General features: G+C 42.0%; 1 pseudogene; it reads right to left on the bottom strand.

Annotated features, from left to right (window-relative positions):
- Positions 1–2,000: 2,000 nt before the first annotated feature.
- LOC103299269 (histone deacetylase 3-like) lies at positions 2,001–3,285 on the bottom strand (annotated as a pseudogene).
- Between the last annotated feature and the right edge of the window lie 3,124 nt (positions 3,286–6,409).

Raw genomic sequence — 6,409 nt, 5'->3', positions numbered from 1 at the left:
GCTGAACCAGGGTCTCAGGGTATCACCAGTGTGGGGCAAAAGGTGTTCACCAGGTTAATACAGATTCATATTTAGTGCCAGTGCTGGGCCTGAGGCCACTCAGCAAATGTCTCAGGGTATACCATGGCCACACACCACCCACCAGGTGCCTGTGGACATGTGTGGTAAGACAGGGGTCTCAGGGAGTTTTCAAAATGGAGGTTCTTGGGTTCACTAGGCTAATGCAGATTCAGATTTGGTTGTGTGGTGAGAGGGCTCAGCACAGGAACAATGGTGGCTGTTTCTCTAGCCTTCTCCCTGAATCCACACAACTCAGTTTCTCCCTGTATGTGCCTGGCACCCACCAAGCTTGATGGAATTCCTCACAAGTTTTGTTTTCTTTAAAAAAATATTTTGTTATTGATTTCAGAGAGGAAGGGAGAGGGAGAGAGAGAGAGAAACATCAATGATGAGAGAGAATCATTGATTGGCTGCTGGGGATCAAGTCCACAATCCAGGCATGTGCCCTGACCAGAATCAAACTGTGACCTCCCTGTTCATTGGTCAATGCTCAACCACTGAGCCATGCCGGCCAGGCCCTCACAAGTTTTTAAAGAAAGACTTCCATACTGGCCTAGGCTGGTTGCTGCCAAAAGAGCCCTGGGATGTCCAAATGTTGGGTATTATGGTGTCTCAGGGAATTGTTATAGTGGAGCTAGTGGAGTTCACCAGGCTCATACCGAATCATGTTTGACTGTATGAGGGGAGTGCTTCACACAGTGACAGTGGTGAATGTCCCTCTAGGCCTCCCCTTGGAGTCACATAACTCAATTTCTCCCTGCATGTCTCTGGCAACCCCTGAGCTTGACAGGGATGCCTTAAGAGTAAAAAAAAATTTTTTTAAATTTATTTTTCTGTTTTAAAATTTCTTTATTGATTAAGGTGTTACATATGTGTCCTTATTTCCCCATTATTCCCCTTATCCCCCCATCATGCCCTCACCCCCTGTTGTCTGTGTCCATTGGTTAGACTTATATGCATACATACAAGTCCTTTGGTTGATCTCTCCCCCTTACCCCCACCCTCCCCTACCTTCCCTCTGAGGTTTAATGGTTTGATCGATGTTTGTCTCTGGATCTATTTTTGTTCATCAGTTTATGTTGTTCATTATATTCCATAAATGAGTGAGATCATGTGATATTTATCTTTCTCTGCCTGGTTTATTTCACTTAACATAATGCTCTCCAGTTCCATCCATGCTGTTGCAAATGGTAAGAACTTCTTCCTCTTTACTGCAGCATAGTATTCCATTGTGTAGATGTACCACAGTTTTTTAATCCACTCATCTGCTGATGGGCACTTAGGCTCTTTCCAAATAAAATTTATTTTTCAATTGCAGTTGACATATAAGCATCTTTGAGAGGTTTTTAAAAATAATTTTTACAAAAAAATACCAACTTGGTTTATTGGATAAAAACAGTGGTAAAATGGACATAAAGCCAAAAGTTAGAACAGGAGATTTTCACATTATCCCCCAACTCAAAAATGTACTTCCCATCATCTGGGATTAAGATGTTAAGCTCTGGTTCCCTAAAACCCCTCACTGTTCATCTACACGAGAAGCAAGACTTGTAGTAGAACCCATGAAAGGAGGATGCCAGAGGCAACCTCAGTCTTGATTACTCCTTTATCCTTAAAATTCTCTGAGCTAGAGGGAAGCAGGGAAGGAATAAGGAGGCCAGAAGCGCTGGGACTGGAATATAGGGTCCTTTGCCCAAGATGTTCTAGAGATAGCTATCCTTGTCTCATCTAATTCCAAATAAGTACCATTGTCAGGACTTAGGAGGGAGAAGAAAGGAGATAGTTGGTTTGAGAACCAGTTGTGGCTTCCAAACAGTCCCCTAGCATTGGTAAAACCAGTGAAGGCAACCAGTCCAGGACTGGGAGACCCCCACCTTTTTCCTCCCACCCAATCAAGAGGTAAAAAGGAATTCCTTGGGGCACAGCAAGCCCAGCTGCTCTTAAATCTCCACATCGCTTTCATTGTCATTGTCAAGGTCTCTGTCATAGAACTCATTGGGTGCCTCTGGCCTGCTGTAGTTCTCCTCAGGACCCCTCTCCTCTGCATCAGCCTCATCAGTCCTGTCATAGGTCAGGAGGTCTGTGGGCACACTATGAATCTGGACACTAGGCCCATGGTTCAGCATCTTCAGATTTTCAAAGATTCTAGACTCTAGCGGATCTGGTCCAGATACTGGCGTGAGTTCTGATTCTTGATGCAGATGCTGACATCTGGATGGAGCATGAATTTTGAGGCAAAGTACTCAAAGTATTCACTTTAGGGAAGCTCCTCACTAATGGCCTCTTCTACCAGAAGCAATGTCTCCAGCACCGGGCAACATTTCAGACAGTATAACTATCACCACCTAGCAACAGTAGAGGAATATTGATGCTCTTAACATGTTCAATGCATTCCTCATGTCCTCGAATGCTGAGGTTGAAGCAGCCCAATTCATCACAGCCCAGAGAGTCAGCTCCACACTGGAAAACAATGCATGTGCTTTGGTAGAAGTCCACCACCTGGTTGATAACCAGCTGGAAAAGTTGCTTATAACTCTGGTCATCAATGCCATCCCACAGGGGCACATTGAGACAGTAGTAGTGGCCTCCTTCTGCTCCAACTTCATACATGTCACCTGTGCTCAGGAAGAAGTAGTTTCCATACTTGTGGAAGGACACTGTCATGACCCGGTCAGTGACATAGAAGGCTTCCTGAACCCCGTCACCATGGTGGATGTCAATATCAATGTAGAGCACCTGAGGGTGGTACTTGAGCAACTCCAGGATGCCAATCACAATGTCATTGACATAGCAGAAGTCAGAGACCTCAGACTTCTTGGCATGGTGCAGACCTCCAGCCCAGTTAATGGCAATATCACAAATTTTGTTCTTCAGCTGGATTTCTCCTTGCAGAGATGCGCCTGTGTAACGGGAACAAAACTCAAAAAGCCTGGGAAACACCGGGCAGTCACCACCCACATTGAAGGCATTAAGGCTCTTGGTAAAGCTTTGCATATTGGTGGGGCTGACTCTCTGTAGGAAGTCAATGTAGTCCTCAGAGTGGAAGCAGCACATGTCATGTTGGGAGGCCTAGTATGGCTTGAAGATGATTATCTTCTTACAGAGCCCATAGTGTAGGACCAGACTATGAGTCAGTGCCAAGTGGTGAGGCTTCATAGGGTGCCCAGCCCCATAGTGGAAGTTGCCCACATTGGGGTTGTAGAATTAGGCCACGGTTTTTGCCATGGTGCCCGTGGGACCAGGCCCTGCACCTCAGCCACCTGCCCAGCTGCCAGCCCCCCTTGGAATGTTTAAAGACTGCAACTCAGGCCCGGGATGGTTGGTGCCAAGAGAGCCTTGGGCCATGTGCAAGTTGGATAGGGTGGGGTTCCAGGGAATCATCAGGATGGAGCTAGTGGAATTCACCAGGCTAATGCAGAGTCAGATTTGGCTTTGTGGGAGGACAACTCAACAAAAGGACAATGGGAGCTAAGAGCAATTTAAAGTAGAATGAGTAGAATTAATTTCAAATGTATATCACTCCAGTTCATAATTTTGCACTTGGGTATACATCACTTTACATTGTTTGCTCTGTTCAAGGCCTTTAAGAAATTAAATAGCTTTGTGCACATATTAATACATATACTTGTTTATTATTTTATATCATAAAAATCATGTACAACTATTCTTTTCTATTGAGGTCTGAAGGGGGAATATCCTTCAATGAGTACTTTTACATATGTTTTCCTATTTTATTTTATATATTTATTTATAATATGTTTTTATTGATTTTAGAGAGAGAGAAACATGGAATGGCTGCTTCCTGCATGTCCCCTTCTGGGGATCAAGCCAACAACCTGGGCATGTGCCCCTACCAAGGATCAAACTGGTGACCTCTTGGTGCATGGATAATGCTCAGTCTACCTAGCCACACAAGCTGGGCCCATTTTATATACTTCATTGTTTTTACAAATGAATCATAGAGAAGATAAAGTTAATTGCTCAAGGTTACCCAACTAGTTAAGGGTACAGCCAAGCTTCAAAAACAAGTCTGTGTAACTCCAGAGGCTATGCTTTTCCCACTACCTCACAATGCCTACAGGAAACTACTTTAAGTTCTTGGAGGGCTTTGTCTTTTTTTTTTTTTAAACCTAAGCTGTTTCCAAATAAATTATAGAAGAACTGAATAGCATAGTATTCAATTCTTTCTATATATTTTGGAAGTAGTATTTTCAAAAGGAATTATGTTTTTGTTTAAACAACCAGGGTTCTATGACTAGAGTATTTCCAAATAAGGGTGACTTTCCAAAAATTATTTGCTCTCTTGGCAGCCTCCATACATTCTTTGTGAATTCAGCTACATTTCCCATCTTCCTTGTTTAGCAAAGAATCATATGTTAGTAACATTTTTTGAAAGGTGTGGCCTGGTAATTTTTTTTTTTCAGATTTGAAATGGCTAGGTTTCCTGGCCTCATAAGGTCAAATTGTGGTGAAGCCAGCTGATAAGTTAAGCATTTTTAAATTGACTTTTGTTTGAATATAGCTTTGTGTAGCCATGAATGTGGATATGATTTAGGAGTGAAAGCTAATGCCTAAATTTTAAGACACAGACATTTCAGTCTTTTCATAAGTATGAGACAAATTCCTTTGTGTCAGAATATGTTGTATTTTTTTCTTGACCAGAGCAAAAAATATCATTTTATAATTATATGATAAAAAAGTGGGTTTAGGAGAACTGATCCTTATGTTGAATTCATTGGGGTGACACTGGTTAATAAAATTATAAAATTATATAGTTTTCAGGTGTATAATTCTATAACACATTATCTGTATATTGTATTCTGTCTTCACCACCTCAAATCAAGTTTCCTTTCATCACCATTTATCCCCCCTATACCCTCCACTTCCTCCCCCCAACTCCCCTTCCCTCTGGCATGGTGAAGGGATTAAGGGACCCTTAAAATATATACAGCATGTATCACTCTCAGACTTCAATCACTGTTGTTCAAAAATATAACTATTTTCTATAACATCTATATTTCAGGTTTTGAGCCCCAAGAGCTCTATGATGGGAGACTGGTGGGGAAAAACACTAAGCTCTTTCCTTTTTAGACTCTTCACCTCAAGGCTGTAACATCGTACTGATATCTTATGTGGTTCCAAGCCATTGGGAGGTACTGGGGTGAGTAGCAGTGATGAGATGACAGACATATAGTTATTAATTGGAGGTCTATATAGATGATTACTGAGAGGTCTACTCTCCTGGCCAACATGATCCCTTTAAGTCAGAGGTCCCAGGATGCTTTCCCACTGCTGTTGGGACTCAGGAATCTTTGCCACCCTCTGCATACAAACCTGTCTGCCAAGGAACACCTCACAAATATTGCTTTCAGGGGTCTTGATGTTTTCTTGCTAGAACTGCTATGAAATAAAGTAAAAGGTCCTTGATGCTCTTCAAGAATCTCTTATGTGTTCCTCTCCCCAAGTTTGGAAGAATCCATTTCTGTGGGGAAGCATGGGACTTGGTTGGAATGTCTATAAGGAGAATTCTCCTAAAGGTCGGGGGTTTTTTGGGAGGACCCTGCTGAAGGCAGAAGCCCCTACCTTGACTTTTCCAAACAAGTCTGATCCCCGGGTGTTTTACTAGAATCTCTATGTTTAGACTTCACAATGTCCTTGTTTAAAGGATGCATGTGTTTTCTAAAGGATGCTTACTCTGCTGATAGTATCTAATAGTTAATTTTAGTTCAAAAGGCAGGTGAACGAGGCTACTTGGTGGCGATAGCCAAGTAGTCCCTTAGCCTCTCTTTCACAGAAACATGTGCCAGAGTAATCCATTCATCCGTTGTTCAGGGTTTCCTGGTCAGGTCCGGAACATTTCTACTGTAAGAAAAAGCCTTCTACCTCTCTATACTTTAATAGTCCTTTATCCTTATGGAATGTCTTCCTTTATGAGCTTAGGCTTTTTGAATCATTTAATTTTCAAGCTACTTCTGTTTTTTGCTAAGGTTCTTTACCGACCCCCCTCCCCCAGCAATGATAACAGAGTCAGGTACCTACTTGAATGGAGGGAATATACTGAGAAAAATTAGTTGAAACCTCAAGTTATTATCGTCACTTTATTCATTAGAACCAGTAAATTGCTTTTCTGTAAACTTTTCTCATTACTTAATGAACTTTGATTTGAAGTCCAGAAAGAACTGTGGTATAATGACATTCATAAAAAACAGTTTAACCCTGTGAAAACCAAGTTCCTAAAAGCCCCACAATGAAAAGTGGGGCCATGATGCTGAAGAAAAGGATGCTCTTATGAGAGTTTCACTTCTTTTTCTCATCATAAAACAACTTCATGGAAGCTGCCTTTGCTTAC

Source organism: Eptesicus fuscus, chromosome 1, assembly GCF_027574615.1.
Source record: "Eptesicus fuscus isolate TK198812 chromosome 1, DD_ASM_mEF_20220401, whole genome shotgun sequence".
Taxonomy (NCBI): domain Eukaryota; kingdom Metazoa; phylum Chordata; class Mammalia; order Chiroptera; family Vespertilionidae; genus Eptesicus; species Eptesicus fuscus.
Note: the sequence above shows the minus strand (reverse complement) of the source record. Positions and strands in the feature narration are given on the sequence as shown.